General features: G+C 28.7%; 1 protein-coding gene across 2 annotated transcripts in view; it reads right to left on the bottom strand.

Moving 5' to 3' along the window:
* The window catches only part of LOC107443440 (RYamide receptor), a 76,623-nt gene extending 59,346 nt beyond the window's left edge, over positions 1-17,277 (bottom strand). For both annotated transcript variants that reach the window (XM_016057295.3, XM_071183683.1), the window contains exon 1: positions 17,087-17,277. The gene's annotated coding sequence lies outside the window, so the exon portion shown is untranslated. The remainder of the gene's footprint in view (positions 1-17,086) is intronic.
* Positions 17,278-18,573: the final 1,296 nt, after the last annotated feature.

The raw sequence follows: 18,573 nt of genomic DNA, 5'->3' as shown, positions 1-18,573 counted from the left end.
TGAAAAAAAGCTGCAGATATAGTCCCAAACGGATTCAAATGAATGATGTTCATTTAATATATCTCTTAATACTTCTTCTTTTGTATAACTTTTTATTTTGATTTTAAAATTAGTTTTTGTTTTGAAAGATATTGAATATATTGCATACATCCGAGAAAAGTATATGCGAAGGATGTAAGTCTATAGATTTAGCAGGTATAGCTGTAGATATTCCCTCGAGATTTATAGGTACTGCAGTAAATTCTCTTCTATTGTTAGAAAATTTTTATAGATTTTAAAGTTACCAAAAATGAAAAAGAAATACAATGAATTTTGTGTCCATATTTCCTACTCAAATAAGGAAATATTTTCGAAAATATATTATTATATTTCCTTTCCAAAAATGCTCTGGAAATATTTTTGATTTATTATTCTGCATACAAATAAAACAATCGTAGTGGAGTAATACACCACTAGTTCATTTACAAAATGCTATTTTCTGAATTTTTTTTAAAAATTTCTACTGCTCTTTTATCCACAATTAACATTTATGCTAAAATAATGGCAATATTTGCTTCAATACATACGGTGCGTAAAATAAAAAACAGAACGCCTGAATAATGTACGAAGTTTCACATACTTTACAGAAAACTTTGAATTTTTTTTTTTAAAACTGTAATAATTATGAAATTAAATAATAATAACATAGGAACATAATAAAATTAAGAATACTAGGAGGTTTCGCCCCCTGCTCGCTGGAGCTCGCCAACCCCCGGAACTGCTTTCGCAGTTCATTTCGGATTGCTTCGCAGTCCAATGCTCGCTTTGCTCGCTCATTGGATACGTTCTTAACGTCTAGCTTTTGTATACTTTTTTAAATACTGAAGTTCCGAAAACTTTTCACTGTAGAGAATTCTAAACCTGTACATTTCAATATTAATTTGAAATTGCAAACAGTTCACATATTTTTCTTAATCACACTATTCTAAATTTCAATTGTTGAGAAAAGTAACTGTTGAAAGTTTTGTTTTAAAGTCTTTCCCACCAGAGGGCTAAAGCCATGTGTTGTAAAACAATATGAAATAGTAGTCTGAATAGTAGAGAGAGAGAATTTCCTTAAAAACACAATTGTTAATTTGGGCATTTGGCGATACAACACTTATAGAATTGAAGGATTTGTTACGTCAAGCGCTCAGGTATTTTAATTTTTATCTAGTCGCGCTTCTATGTCATTTTGATTTATGTTGCTAAGTTATCTATCAAAAAATTCTATGACTGGCAACAGCATTTTTATTTTTTAAGTTGTTTATTTTTATTTCTTTTAGAATTCGTTCTTTTTTTAGCGAAATGTGTTTTAACCTAACAGAATTCTTTGCCGACTGTTTTCTCTATAAATGAAGAAAAGAAAGTAAATATTTAAGTGTTGTGAACAGAATCATATTTAGTTGTACAAAGTACTTCAGCCAAAATTTGGGAGCCGCGTAAGAGAATTATATATATTAGATCAGAAACACATCATTAAAAGGCAGAATGCTTTGGTGTTTTCAAAACTTAAACAAAACAAAGCAAACGTTGCCACCGGCGGAAAAGAAATACAGTCAAACTTTGGGAGCCACGTAAGAGAATTATATATATTAGATAATATAATACCTTGAAAATTAAAAAAAATAAACTGTTCTAATTTATTTGTGCAGCTGATATCACACTGAAAAAATTAGACACAGTGTTCTTTTTTCTTTCATTTTGACCATCTAAATACTGGAAGGGTGTAGTTAAAATTAGGACAAGATGAGGTCAAACGGTCCGACCTCTTTTCGCAAATTTTTTATTATTTTAAAAAAACTTTTGCAATATTAGAAATGGAAATAAGATTTTCAAACTACTGACTTTTGTATATTTGTTTACAGGCAAACATATTATTTTCCAACACATTGTAGTTGAAGCCTGTATATTTATTTAAACAAAGCCCATCACGTCATAATTTTATTAAAAATAACTTCTTCATGAATAAAGCTCACGAATTTGCTAAAAAATGAGGAAAATGAGTTAAAAATGTGTAATAACATGACATTAAAAAAAGATCGAGACGAATCGGAAGAGTTTCTTAAAGGAAATCTGTCAACAACAAAAAAAATCTAAGGTCAAAGAGTAAATAAAAGAAGAAGAAGTAAGAAATGAGCCATGATTATTGACAAACGAACTGAAACTTTCTTAGCCGAAGTCAATATTTCATAATTTCATAATCAAGCGCTTCAAATAAGCGTCGTAAGTGATTAACAATGAGACACATTAAGGAAATGTTTATATCAGCAAACGTAAAGAATTTCTCATGGAATGAATAAAATGATTCATGAAATGAATATATAAAAAAAAATACTTATGATTTACATTCTTTCTAAGAGGAAATAAAAAATATCTTAATATTTATTTTTATTTCTGCATAAAAGGAAATACTTGAAATATTTATAATAATTTTTCTTCATCTTATACATATCTACACAAACTGTTATCTGAAAGAGATTTTTTTTAAACGCATAGAATAAAATATACACTAAAGTAGCTGTTCCAGATCCATAGGCTGTAGCCCACAAGTGTGCATTAGGCAGAGTAATACTGGGCCGAGGACACTGGCCCAGTGTTTTAGACAAGAAAAATCTTGTAGTCTAATATCAGTTTTCGGTAAGATTCGCTAGTTCTATTCCCTATAATAACCTTCCGATCCTAGAAAAGCATGCTAGCGCTTTGTAGGCAGTAGCCAACCAATTGAAAAGGATGTTAATTTGCGACGGATTATTTTTCCTTTTGAATAACTGTGACAGCTAAGTAAATACCATAAATTAATTTTCTTAATAAAAAAAGAATTTTAATTTGTAAATTTGTTTAATAGAGCCCCTTCAGCAGTGCACCAATTTATCGGATCGGTTAGCAAAAAATCCTGATAATTAGAGAACTTAGAGAAAATGATACGCTAAGGCAGTGCTTCCCAAACTTATGACTTTTGTGTACCCTTTCCAAATTTTTCGTAACGCTGTGTACCACTAATAAAGAAATGAATGTATTTTTTACTGTAAAAAAAATTGTACGAAAGTTATAAATCACAACTGACTGTTGACACCACTAATTTTTCACTGTTAACTCTGCAAAAAATAGTCAATAGAAAAATATGTAAACATAAATTTTCATGGCCAGCTTTGTTTTTAAGTAAATATTTTTGAAATCTTCGTTTGTTGTAAGATATTTTGCATAACAACGCGTACCCCCGCTAAACTGTTCCCGTACCACTGGGGGTACGCGTACCACACTTTGGGAAACACTGCTCTAAGGTATCGTTTTTACGTAACTAGTAGCTTACCTTCGCAAGTTTTCCAGAACTAGAACGGGCAACTGCAATTGTGTATATTTGCAAATAGTATGCTTATAGTATGCACAATGCAAATAGCATGCTTAGAATTTAGTTTTTTTTCAACATTTCATAAAGTTTTATTATTTTTAATTCTTTTTTCTACAAAATCGGATAAAAGTTATGAATATAAGCGCACATGGAAATTATTATGTACACATACAATGCGTATGTAAAAGACGAAAGAAGCAATTTTTCGATCCCCTTCAGGAAATTTAAAACTTAAGACGAATATTCTAGAAATTTTTTTTAGAGAAGTCGGGAAAAAAGCACAGGGTTCTTGAACGATACTGATACTTTGGAAATTCAGCCGGTCAGTTTCCGAATAAAAAAATGCTCTTCTAATTAATGTTTCAAGAAATGTTTACTGCTAAAAGACTAAAATACAAATATCATTTACAATAAAAATAACATTCGCAAAAAACCATTTTCTTAATGTAGATATATTTTAAGTTCTTAATTGAGATTATTACCCTCAAGTGGTGAAAAAAGCGCTTAAAACTATTTTCATACATAAAAAATTTATTTTCTTTAAGGTAAAATTTGATTACTTGTGCTACTTAGTGACATGTGCTTAAAAATTCAATTCTCAGTGAAGATTCACAGTGAGAAATAAATCTTAGCAAGTGAGTTAAAACATCAACAAAGTCTCAAAATACATTAAATAGGATAATCTGTTGTCACATAAAAATATCACTTTAACAAGAAAAGAAAGATTCTTTTTTAATTGAATCGGAATACGGGAGATGCTTCCGTCCAAAAGACTTTATGTTCTTTTAGAATTATATGTACAAACACTAAAACAAATTATAATCTAACAACTTTCAAACTGATTCGCTATATTAAAAAAAATTCAGAAAAAAATCTTTTTTCCTCCGTCCTAAGAGTACGTGGCTAAAATTATATTCAGAATTTCCTTTATATTTAAAATCTAATAAAACCTTCATACAAACAATTCAATTACTCAAAAACTAAATCTAACCGAATGAGACATCTTGTTTATTTTAAACTTAAAAAGTACGTCGCTGCAAAAAAAAGCATAATTCACGAATATTTTTTGCTAAATAATTTAGCATTAATTGCTTTATAATAATGAAAAATAGTTTTAATACTTCATTTGTCTATGCATATAAAAGACAAAAACTCCACTCGCTAAATTTAAGTATTCCCAGGAAATTAGAAAGCTGAATTTTGGACAATGAATTTACACCTTCATGAAACAAATAGAAAAACTAAAAGTTATATTCTGATATTTTGTTATCACCGGAGTAATTTGCCGAGAAAATAATGCTTAACAACACGCTTTTATCACGGCGAAAAATCTAATTTCGGTAACCTTGTAATTTTGAACCCAACCCAGAAGACAAAGAAAGTCCTGAGTCAAGTATTGGGTCAAACTAGCTTACGTGGAGGACTTTGGGATGTAACTAACCTGCATTTGCGTTATACGGTGAGGAAAAGCACGAAAACCGCAAACCTGTTAACAAGACAACAGGGGAATTCAAATACATTATCCATCTATAACTAAGGATATTTTTCGTCAAAACAATAGTTAGTGCGAGCCGGGAGCAGAACGAGTTACCCCTGAGATTCAAACTAGGTTTGCTTGATTGGGAGATGAACTCTTTATCTTCTGTGCCACCGCGTCTCTTCAGGATATTTTATTTTATTTTATAACCATCGTTAAATTTCTAATCCAATTTTCGAGTTTACAACTACCAATGTTAAACTCCGTAGCCTTGTAATTTTGAGCACAATCCAGAAGACAAGGAAACTCCTGGATATTGAGAGCTATTTGCTTTCGTGTAGATCTTTTGAAGGAACTAATCCACATTTGCGTTACGTGGAGAGGAGAATCACGAAAACCTCCCATGGTCAATATGACAGAAAGGTAACTCTAACTCCTGATCCATCTACTACTGAGGATATTTTATTTCACCACTGTGGTAGGTGCGAGCTGGGTGCAGGATTCGTATCGACCATCCATCGCTGGGATGCGAACCCTGGCGTATATTTTGGTTTTATTAAACGAAATTATATTTTTCTTTTTAAAGAACAAATTTCATTATCATACTTACAGTAATTGTAACAGAATTTTCCTCTCCGTGTTTTCAGTTTCATTGACAATAGTTCTAATTTAAACATTTCTACCAAGATAGAAGTCTCAAATTTGGAGCATGCATCACTATTTAGATGTGTGGGGAAACTAAAAAGTTCAGTGTTATTGTGATGTTTGGGGTAGATTCAAAATAGCCCACCTCATGGCGATTTTTTTTTAAATCTCGCCAAAACTAGGTTTCTGGAAGATTTTCCGGGGAGATTATTTTGAACGTCCGGTCACACCACCAAAATTTTTAAACCTGATTGGTTGGTTATTTGACATGTATACCTACGCGAAAGTTGGATTTGGTTAGAAAAGAGGTAAAAGGGTTTATTTTTTCACTATTTATGCTTTTGATCTTTTGCTGTTAGTGTTACCAGACTCTACCAGAAAGTAAAATATTCTGTCGATCTCTACTTCTAATCTAAATAATAAATCTGGCTCCAACTTTTTGTAAAAAAGAACGACATTTTATTTACATAATAATTTTCAAACGATCATTTCTTGTTCCACAAAAAGAAGAATAAAAACGTTGCCATAGCAACTCGGCAGTCTTAAAAGAAATCAAAAGTTAGCTTTTAGCTTACATAAAAAGTAATTAACAACTTTTAACAGTTAGAATCATCGTTATTATTTAAATTATCGTTATTATTTTTAAATCATCCTTATTATTATTAAATCATCGTTATTATTATTAAATCATCCTTATTATTATTAAATCATCGCTATTATTTTTAAATCATCGTAAAATATATATATTTCAATAATCAAAAAGCAACGTTGATCCCAGTAATAATCTTTAACTTGAAGAGATTTCAAAAAATCGCTAAGAGGTGGTCTATTCTAGGATTTTACTGATGCTTGTAATGATGGGAGTAATTACCCTAATTGAAAGTTATGCTGAGTAAAAGTTTGTCATGAAGTTAGAAAATGTTAAGACAGAGAGAATTAGAAAAAAAAAGTTAAATTTCGAAATATTGCACAGTTAATCAGAAAGTGTTTGAAAAATGATTCTGAAATCTCTCAGCAGTGCTCAACACGAAGCTTATTATTATGATAACACAACAACGCTTGCAGTTTTCGTTTAACTAAAACTGAAAAATGAAATTCTTTCTATTTTCCATGAAACTACAGAAATATAATGACTGCATCAAAAAGATTTTTATATCAGAATATTCCTTCAGCGTCTTACAAAGGATATATACAAAATTTCCTATTATTTCATGAAATATATTTTGAGTAACAGCAGTTAAGCACTCACAGTGAAAATTTTCAGAAATCGTAGTAAGGGTAAGTAAGAAGGATACATAATTATATGTATTAATAATTATATGTATGTAATAATTTAATTTTTAAATAACGGATAAATAAATTACTTTCTACACATTATTTAAAAAAAGGATTAGAAATTACAAAGCATTTAAGTTTTTAAGCATTCCAGTGGTGGATTTTTCATTAACCTAACCATAGATTCCGAACGCAAAAATATAATCTGAATAATTTAATTGTCTATTGTCATTTAGGTTTTAATTTTGTTAAAAAAAGTTATGTATTTTTACTAAGAAAGATTTAAGCTTAAAGTTCTTTTATTTCGTTTTTTTTTTCAAATTCGACCTTTTTTTTTCTCTTTTTCTTATAAAAATAAAATCCTATTCTATCTTTTCACATGAGCTATTTTTTATTGAAAAATCCTCGATTTGGTTTCGTAGAATAGTTTACTTAACCGTGAAATCGTATGAGGAATATTTTTGAAATTAGTTTCGGTCAAGAATGTAAAAAGAATTTATACATCAGTCAATATTTTAAAAGAAATTTGTTTTTATTAATATAATGTGTAATTATCATCACGTTAACATGTTTATTGGAACAAAATGATCGATTAACCCTGGATTTGAAAAATAATCAGTTGCATTTGAGAAAAAAATTTAGGCTTAAGCACAATGAGAATTAATAAATGAAAAGTAATTTTCCTAGTTGACGATATAAATGAATAACTTAATATCTCTATAACTGTTCAAGAACGAAAAGGTTTTTATTTCTCATGACTTAAGTTTTCATCTCTTTACATTCTTTTTAAAAAAGTGTATGAATTGCCATCGCTATTTTAGATGTTCAACTTAACGTTACGATTTGTCTTGTTCTTAAAACTATAAAATTAAGAACTATAAAATTAAGAAAATTGAAATTAAGAAGACGTGTTCAAAATGTACAACTCATGAAAAAAATTTATATTTGAATTATTAACCGTTTAACTTGTAGTTAGGCAAGCGACGGATGTACAGCCCCCAGAAATTCTATTCTTCTTCCAAGAAACTACTATGTTGTAATCTAATGGACTGGAAGGACTATTTTTATTTATAAATTTATCAGTTTTTCTGTGATTAATTTTAATTTGGTCAAAAGTTTTTTCAATTTTAAGTCATGTTTCTCAAGAAATTGTTTTCACTTTCGTTTGTTTTAAATATTGATTGTAGGAAAATTTATTTATCTCTCTCCAGATCTTTGTTTTATAAGCTCGCATTTTGATTGATGACAAAAGTAACAGTAAAAATTCCTTATGTAAAGCAGGACATAATGTCAGATACAAATTTGTCTTAACAAAACTATTAAAATATTGTCTACAAAATTATACAAGCGAAGGCAATTTTTTATTTGATCTGTTAAAATGATAATAGTTCATTATTTATATCTTCTTATTGAGTTACACAATCTGTATTCCTAATTTTAACTATTTTCTAGTGCATTCGATTAATTTCCAAATCCAAGAAGAAATCGTTCTTTTTGCTTAGATTAACAATAAGAAAACGCTCATGCATAAAATTAAAATCATTACGTATTTTATTAACATAATGTTCTTTGCTTCAGTGAAAAATATCGACTTTTAAGAAAAAACAATGACAACAAAAAACACGAATAAAAAACAATCAAAGACGTTGATGATCGGATTAAGAAGGGGACAGAACTTCCAAGTATTTTTAAAACGACCATTGTAAATTTTCAACTCATTATATCTGACGCAAGGCAAAAGATTACCTGGTGATTATAACCTTCTTCATTTTATTTGTTTCTGTTCCTTTTCATTAGTTGATTTTGACATCAAATCAAACGCGAGCTTATAAAATAAAAATCTGCTAAGTAAAGACTAAAATTGTTGCAACAATGAATAAATATTAAAAAAGTAAGATTTGCGAAAAAAAGTCCATAATATTGAAATAACTTTCGAACAACGAAAAGTTACAGAAAAATTCACGAACGAAATAAGAAATTTGGAAAAAAACTCAGGTAATGTTGTCAAATGAAAATTACGTAAAATTTCAAGCCAGTAGTTGCATTTTCGTGAGCTGTAGTGCTACCGGCATTTTACTTTTTGGCGCTATTTTAAGAGTTAATAATTCTCATTTAAATTATCATGTATTACTTTTTTTATCGTAATAACTGTATATTTTTTTACTTCTATCAGCTTATAAATCTCTAAGTTTCATAAATTTTGCGCAACAAAACAAAATGTAAAGTTATGTGAAACCGAAAAAGAGAAAAAAAATCTCGAAATAAATATTTAAATTTGCAATAACATTCGAACGTATGAGAATGTCGAAGAAAAAAAAGTCTATTTCAAGCCAAACAGAACGATGTTGCGAGTTTGTGGCATTTTATGAAGGACTCCTTTAATTTTCTCTTTTAATATCTAGATCAGTGATTCTCAACCACTGTGCCGCGGCACTTTTGTGTGCCGCCAAATTCTCAAAATGTGCCCGCCAATTATTAGAAGTGATACAATAAAAATTATAATGATTTTTTTATTACAAGTAAAGTTTAAACTAAAGAAAAGTGTAAAGATATATAATAACGTAAACAACTTTTAAAGTAATTTTTTTCATTGCGTGCCGCCAAATTTCGAAATCGTTAAAAGTGTGCCGCAACAAAAAGAAGGTTGAGAATCACTGATCTAGATAGTTGAATTTCCATAACTGGTATAGTAATTTCGATTAAATAATACTTATGCAAATATGATAGCAGCAATTAGACTGGAGTTAATTACTTAATGAAGCAGTTAACTTAATCGATAATTGCTTTCGCTGAGTTATTCAAGCTTAGACTGTAAAAAGTGTAAATATTTTATTTCAAAATAAATAGCTCTTCAATCATTATCAGCGGTAACTTGTTTTTCATATTGGGCTCTTCCCTGCAGTTAAGTTTTTAATAAAAATGGTTTTTTTCAGTACTTCAAATTTGCTCTGCATTTGCATTTCTGCTCTCAACAGATTGGTCCGCATGATATTTTTCAACGCAAGTAGAACAGTTAATTATTCTCGAATTAACTTTTAAATGTCATTTTTTTATTCCATCGTTCTCCCTCCATCATTCCATCGTATCCCTTCTACATTTTTTTCATAATTTTAAGTTACTAACTTTATCACTTTTGAGCAACAGAATGAAAAGTAACATAAAGTTAAACCCTTAAAACAGCTGCAAATTAATAGAATTAATAGTTTAGAAGATGAAACATAAAATAGAGAAAGATATTTTTTAATTTATAATAAATTTATATATTTAATTTAACCTTTATAAAAATAAATTAAATAACCTTTATAAATTAAATAAAACAGAAGCTACCAGGCTAATGGATTTGATTTAGGTCTTATTCAGTTGGACGTAAAAACTACATTAAGTAATAATACTTTACATGTCGTTATGGAAATGTTGGACACATAAGATGGCATCAATAAAATCGAACTTTTTAATTTAAAACTCTCTTCTAAATTATCCGATATAAGATATCAATATTAGACTTCATTGCAAACATTTAAAACTGCATGTCTCCAGCTTTCTCTTAATTATTTCGATAATGAACTTTTTTGTTTCGTTTCACGTAATTTTACTTTATTCTAATTTATTTTTTTCGCACGAGGACGGGTCTTTCAGTGACCGAAACAGTTAAGTATTCTAAGAGAGATACGTTATCTTAAGCCTTTAGGAAATGTTAAAAATTAAGCTAGACAGACTGTGAGACAGGAAAAGAAAGAAAATATTTTGCATTTCAGTTAGTTTCTTCTGAAGTGAAATAAATTCAAAAACAAAGGTGCTTAATGTAAGGTTGAAATACAAGTCACATTCTCTGTTAAATACGACACTTTAATTGGGTGAAAAATTCAGAGTGTGGCGTTATCTTTCTAATGGAGTTTCTTAGAATTTAAAAGGGACAGTAACCAATCCAATCATGTAACTTCAATAATGCATAATGTATCAAAATCATTTAGCTTGTTATAAATGTGTTTTTAAGGTTTTGAGATGAAAATAAGTAGACAAACGATAACATATTAATCACCAATAAATTTTAAGAAAAAAGTCTATCAAATTTCTTAAAAAAATATAGTACGAACTGTCAAAAGATTTATTTGATTCTCGTAGAAAACTTAAATTGAATTTCAGTTATTATAATCAATTTTGTATTTATTCGTAACCGGAAATTGTTCAGAATTCATAAAAAAATGGAATGTTATTAATTGTTTCAAAAGTGTTCTCTTCAAAAAAATACACAAAGAATAGCTAGCGATTAATATATATGCCAATAAATAAGCTGTTTTTGTTAATAATAAAATATTTTGTTATCGAAGATTTTGATGCTATAGATATTTGATGCTTTAGATTTTGATGTTAGAGATATTTTGTTGCCAAAGCAAGCCAATCGGAGTAAAATCTTGAAATAAGTTACTTAGGAACAATTATTGAACTAATTCTTGGTATTTGCGACATGGAAATAACTTGATACTTATTTTAATCGAGAAAGAGTATATTGAAATGTTTTTGTCGGTTCCGGACTCGATGAGTTATATGACATTTATCGCTTAGCCAAAATCATATATTTTATAAGACACTTGGATTAGCGCAATTTCTAAGACAGACAAATAATAGCGCGAGCTGCTTTGTTGATAAAAAGGTCTCAGAGTTAGATTATTTATCTAGTTGTCATAGAAATGTAAATAAAAGCTTAAAAATTTATTTACCGAAGTAATGCGATAAAGTGTTTTGCCACAATTAGCAATGGTAGCACTTTTTCAGATAATCTACTCGAAAGCTTTTTTAAGCTACTTAAATAAATTTCTTGGTCAATATATTTTTTTGCAGTTACGCAACTAAATCAATTCTGCAAAATAAATTTTTCTGTCCTTCAATTCATGCTACTTTGTTTGATTTTAAATTATAATATTACGATTTCCTTTAACACCAAATATTTTAATAATTAGTAGAGAAATTTTTTGCAAAACAACCATATTAATGGCTTACATCGATTATTGTTTATCTGTGAGTGACGTCACGCGTGTGTCGAACCCGATTGACTTTCGAATCGACGAATGGCACAATTTACCTACGATGACGTCCCTAGCAGGCGTCCAATTAAAAGAAGGCTCTTTTTCTCAATAAAGTTAAACTCAATTTATTACGGTACATATAAGCACAAGCGCAAATAATTAATTGCAGAATGAACACCAGCAAAGAATAATGCATTTTCTTCCATTTTATTCTATATCTGTTCGTGAACTCTACTACTTTTTTACAGCTTACATTGAAAGAATACATGAATAAATTGAGTTTTAAAAGTTTAATGGAAAGTGAAGATCTTATCACTAGATCAAAAGTTAATCAGGGAGGTCTGTTTATATTTTTGTGCGCATTAACTGCGGCTTTAATATCAGGGTTTCTTCATATACTGATGTCGCCAAACATGAAATTCAAAAATATTTTGCTACTGAAGTCTTAAAATCAGGTAATTTCTGTTTTATACCTGATGATAGTGCATGCCAAATGCAAAATATTTTTTAAAAATAAATTTGGTAATTCTATTTTTTAGAAAAATATCACCAGATACGTAATTAACTCTCAAATTAATAGTAGCAAAATAAATATATGAAAATTCATTCTGATAATTTTTAAAATCAGTTTTCAGTATTTTTATTTTCAATTTTTAAAATCTTGAAATTAGAGTCATTTTCACGTTTTACCATTCAAACTTCGCATACTGATATGCTAAGTTGCGTAAAAATGTACAATCAAAACGCAAAATAAAGTTAAAAGTTCAGGCAATTTTTTCTCAAACTATAAATTCTAAGCTCATCGATAGCGATCTATTAAATGACATATTTATTTCTACTTATAACGAGTTTTAATCAAGAAATAATCGAAATATATATGGCAACATCTATAAAATGCATAACACTCTCCACGTAAAAAGAATGTTTACTTTTCTGCATTGTCATATGCCCAGCAATAGTAGTAATGTATTTAATAATAACCAGAGCTGATATTGAAAAGAGTGTTTGTTCTTTGCACATTTCATCGTATAGAATGCTAATATAAAATAATAGACAAAATATCTGTGACTAAAAATGTAGCAATTTGATGATAAAAGAAATAAATTTTTATGCTTAAATGAATTAGATTATATTATTGGTTTAAGATAATGTAAAATCGAACGAAGAAGATTTTGCATTTCGAATACGAAATTTACATATTAACAAGACAAGTCTCACATTCAGACAACTTATTGCTGAAAGGAAAACTCGTGTGATATTTTTTTTTAATTTTTAGATTTTTGTTTGTTTCTTTTTTTTTTCTTTTAGTGCATGGAAGGCAGATAAGAGACTCATTTTTGTGCACAAATGTAGCATTTATAAAATTTAAAGAAAGAAAGAAAAAATTCTTTACATAATAGTTTTTTTCCCACATCAACACATAAAAGAATTTATACATTAAAACAAATACCTATTTCTTCTTTTTGGCCCTTTGCATCACAAAAAATAATTAAATTTTGGGGAAATCTATGGCAATAAACGAAGAAAGATTGATGATTAAACCACGTGTTTTACGACGAAATCTCACGAATCGGGAGCGTCAAAAAAAGGTTAATTAAATTTACGATTCGAGATCCACGTGTTATAATGAATAATATCGTATTAGATAAATCGAGATTTCAAAAAATATTCAAAAATCAGTAGTGATAACTGCCGAAAAATTGATTGAAAAAACGATAAAACTATCACATTAAATAGTGAATATTCAGGTGTGCTACTTAAATTTCCCGTATCATAATAATATCAAGATATTAAAAAATCATTTAAAAATTAATAGCAATAAATGCCTTCCACCTCCACAAAAAAACAGTTCGAAATACCGCATGAATTTAGCGCAAATCGAGCGCGTCAAGAAGTAATTACGCAAATGTGCTATTCGAATATCCCGCTTCTTAATAATATCGCTTCCAAATATCGGGATTAAAAAAAAACGCTTGGATATCGATAGCAATAACTGTGACAAAGTCGATTGAAAAAACAGTAGTATCGTGGCGTCAAAAATGGCTAATAAATATAGGCCTTGAATTTTGCTTAAGTTGCGTTAACTACATCAGTTGGATTAGTTGCAAAAAAAAAAGAAAAGGAAAAAAGAAGGGAAAAAAAGCAGATTTGAGAGCGTATCAAGCGAGTTGAAGTGCACGATTCAAAATTTCCATGACGTAACATCATATTTAAATCTCGATATAATTGTAGCCAAATAAAAAAAGGGGGGAAATATATCACAGTGGTTAAATAATTCTTCTGTTACGAATCGAAATTTGCTACATTTTAAAATATCAATTTCATACATTTGCGTTTGCCCCAGTAGAATTATTTTTCAATCTTGTTTTCTCGAAATTTATCCAAAGTTTTTCTTTAACGAATCTGCTTTAAAGTAAAATAAAATAAAAAGCCGTTATCGCCAGTCTGAGCTTATTAAGAAAAGAAAAGGATTCTGGTAAGAGCAGTATATACTTTGTTAACGGGAACGAAATATTTGCTGTGTAAGTTACAAATTTAAATTTTAGATATGCGAAACTCTCCGAGAAAATTTCATCGGAATATAAATTATGGATTTGCGTAAATCGGCGAAACAACTGTCTTAAGATTTGCGGAATTCCGCGAGTTAGAGAAAGAATCGCATGTCTACAGCACATTAATGGATTTTGCACTTTAATAGTACAGAGGTACTACATGGCAGAAATGTAATCCTTTGCAAGTGAAAAACGTCCAATCCTATACGTGTTGTTAAATTATTACAATAAGTATTAGGAATGTTGCAAACTTTTTTCATTAATCTATACATCTAATAGAATAAAGATTTTGTGCGCATGTAAGGGATTGCAGGTACTATACCGTAGGCACTAAAAATAAGACATTGTACGTGAAGTTAAATGAGTACTATTGTCAACAAATAACGAAGCCCGATTTTCGAATTCTTTTTATTCATTATTTTAATTCAGAGACATTTTTAAAAAATGGAATATTTTCATTAGTTTAGCGGAAGTCTTTGTCTTAAACTATAGAGCAGGGGTCTCCAACTTACATGAGGCCAAGGGCCGCAAGTAAAAACACCAGTCAAATGGCGGGCCACAACTTTATCAAAATTTTATTTAGGACTCTTTTATATTTTAAGGAACATTAAATATTACTATCAGATTTTTATCAAAGTTTTTTAATATTAGAAAACAAAATAACAAGCATTACAACTAATGCTTGTTACGTATCATTTTGAATCTTTTCTTAATCAGAAACTTAGTGACAAGATTTTTTTAAAAATTTAATTCTGTGATAAATTAACATTTTTTTTGACTTATTAGGAATTATAGCAACAACAAAAAAATTTTCGAGCATTAGAAATTAATTTTTTTGCTTCTTTTCTGCTAATGAGATATTCAATTCAAGGAATTTAGATAAAACATGATATTTATTCCCTCTTTCATGCGCTTTAAAATTTACAAATGTAAATAATTTCGTCCAAAATGAGTGGTTTCCAAAAGTTAAATCGGAGAATTAACTTTTCGAGAAAATTTCTGATACGCACATGCTAAATTATGTTCACAAAATACAAAAAAGAAAAAGAGGAACATACACGATTATTTTTGTATTTGAATAAATATTTTCTTGGATGCAAAACCTGAGAAAGAAATTTTTTTGCACCGTTGGTATGAAAATTTCCCAAAAACGAAAAAAAGTAGGGTTTTTTTTTTTTTTTTTTTTTTTNAATTAGGTTTTTCTTAACGAGAAAAGTATTTGATACCCATATAGATTTTTTACGAAAATTGTCCGCAAAAAAATTAAAACTAATATATTTTAGTTCGCTACTAGATACGATAGATGCTACGGAAATAGTTTTTTTACGGCCACTCTAAGCTATAAGTACCGAAGAAAATTGCTAGATTGTGGTACATTTTAAATGTCATGAGTTTCCTTGAGCAACAGTTTTTTGACAGCTGACTCTGAATGCAATTAATCTTTGTTCTGATGGGATGAATTACCTGCTCAAACAACGTAAAGCCACTCGAATACAATCAACCAAAAAATAATAAATTAAAAAGTTTAGCCTCTTTTGTCGGTATTTGTATTTCAGTACTGTGCGTGATTTTGCAGTGTTCTTCAGTACTGATTTATTGATTTTTTTTTCACCCCTTATGAAGAACAGGCATTCAACTGGTATATATTTGAGATAATATGCAGTATGAAATAAATATTAAATTATTGCAATGTAGTACGGCAAAGTTATAGTGATCGATAATTTATGATTTGCCGGCATAAAATCTGCTAAATTATTGCCATAAAGCAGTAATGAGTAAATATTTTTGACATGAGTTTAAATGCATAAATATTTATTGGCATGAATTATTGTTGAAATTTCGAAATTACAGCAAAATTAAAACAAAGAACTATGGAATTATTTTCATAAATTATTGATCAATTATTGTAATAAAGCATTGAAAATTATTAGGATAAAGCCACTAATAAAGTATATAATATTAGGAACGTGTACTAAAATTGATAGTTATTTTTATATTAACTCACTCAATTTTTTAGTTTAAGTTAAATATTTAGTTCGCGTATTTTTAGTCTCAAGTTGTCTAATTTAAGTTTTATTAATGAGAATAAAATCATACTAATATTTTCTGTCATAACACAAATCGTCAATTGATAACTGAGGAAATATTGCAAAGTATTTTTAAAATTACTAACTTTAAAATAAATAGTATGAAATTTATACCATAAAAAACATGAAATAGAAAAATTAAAATAGTCTTAAAAAAATAATCAGTAATAATATTACTTTATTTCCAGCAAGAAAAGGGTTATTAAACATTTAAGTCAAATTTGTAATTCTTCAGTAGTGTAGAGCTTATACACTAACTTCCAAAAAAATGTTTAAAAAATATCATTTTTAGGAATTTATTTTCTGGAATTTAATAAAATTTATTTTTGCTGCATTTATTTATTTATTTATTTATTTGCAAAAATCATCTAGTTCCTGAAATATTTCATACAATGTTTAAAAATGATTTTTGTTGGCACTTTTTTTGTAACGGAGGTATAAAAAAAAATATATTTATAAAATATAAAAAACAGTATAATTTATACATTTTCTCTTATTATACAAGAGAGTGGAGAAAAAATACTGAACGAATGGTAAAAAAAAACTTTTTTTGCTAAGTGTATTTTTTTTTTAATTAATTTACTTTTTGTCTGATGCATAATTTATTCTATTTTACATCATAAAGCTCCATTTAAATAAGAGGAAAAACGCCTTACCTGTTTAAACTGTTACATGCAGAATATTAAAAGATTTTATCATGCGAGCAGAATTCTTAATTACTGTCTCTTCAAAAAAATTGTCAATATTAGACACTTTTTCCCGTACTTAACAGATAATGCAACTCGAGTTTTATCTTAAGAACTACTTCTTCAACTACCGCTCTTTACCGCGCTAAGTTTCCGACTGCGTGGTTTGCCTAGCACTTGCTTTCCCCTCAGCGTTCGGGACAAGAGGCACATGCCAGTGCGCAGTATCTGGGGGATGTGTACATATAAAATATTGTTAAACAAAAAATCCTGTTGCATTTCGTTAATTTTGATGGCGCTTTTCAATTCCTAAACCATCTGGAATATTAAATAATATCACACTGGAAGAAATATATTCAAACAGTGATATTGTTATTTTCTTAATTAATAATAATTAATTTCATGTTAGGAGAAATTTAAATTTAAACCCTATATATCGCCTTATTGTTCAGTGTTAAATCAAAATTTCATCGATGATTAATTTCCTGCTCGTTGCGCTCACCAAAACCCGAAACTGTTTTCGCAGTTCCTTTCAGATTGCTTCGCAATTCCAGCTAGCTTCGCTTGCTCATTGAATACTTTTCTGCAAGGCTAACTTTTGTATGTATTTTGATGCATTTTTTAAAAATAAAGTATTTAAAATGTACAACAATTAAATCTTGAAACATTTAAACCTTTAATTTTTGTACATTACATCCAATACGCATTTTACTCTCCCTCAACTGTTTTATTTTACCTATTACTCTCGTGAGCACTTTGACTTTAATGTTCTAACTTAATTTCCATTTTAAACCATTAAATTTTTGTCTTTTTATACAATTTATAATCTAATCTTCTCATCTTAATATCGTCTGGTTTTATGCTTTGGATCTTAAAATGTTCGAGATGAAACAAAGGGAAATGTCCGTTACATAAATTTCTTCACTACGCGAAGAGAAAAAATGGTAAAACTGGTAAAATTTCCTTACTGTGTCGTAATGACATTTCTGGTAAAGGAAAAAAAAACGTAATTCTGGTAAGTGAAACCAAAATATACAATATTTAAACCATTCATTTTGTAACTTTTCGTTCATATAGTAATAGTTTATCCCAAACTTTGGTTTTCAAAATTATTGTTTTTATTACCACACATTTAGTAAAAAGTTCAAAACTGAAAAGTATATTGGGCAAAAGTTTACAACCGAATAAACTGTTTTTATGCCATGAAAGTATCATGATAAAATTATTAAACATTTCCACATTTTCAAATTTTATCACATATTATAAAACTATAATTTATCGTTGATTTTATCAAAGTGATAAGGGAAAAAATTACCGATATTTTTGGTGTTTCCATAGAGCCAGAAACACGGTAAATTTTACCAAATTCTGGTAGCTTTGGCCAAATTTTTTTTTTCTTCGTGTATATAAGGTATGTAATGTTACAATACCGGTAGTACATACTTTCTTAATTGTTT

The sequence above is a fragment of the Parasteatoda tepidariorum genome, chromosome 7 (genome assembly GCF_043381705.1).
Source record: "Parasteatoda tepidariorum isolate YZ-2023 chromosome 7, CAS_Ptep_4.0, whole genome shotgun sequence".
NCBI classification, from domain to species: Eukaryota; Metazoa; Arthropoda; class Arachnida; order Araneae; family Theridiidae; genus Parasteatoda; species Parasteatoda tepidariorum.
Note: the sequence above shows the minus strand (reverse complement) of the source record. Positions and strands in the feature narration are given on the sequence as shown.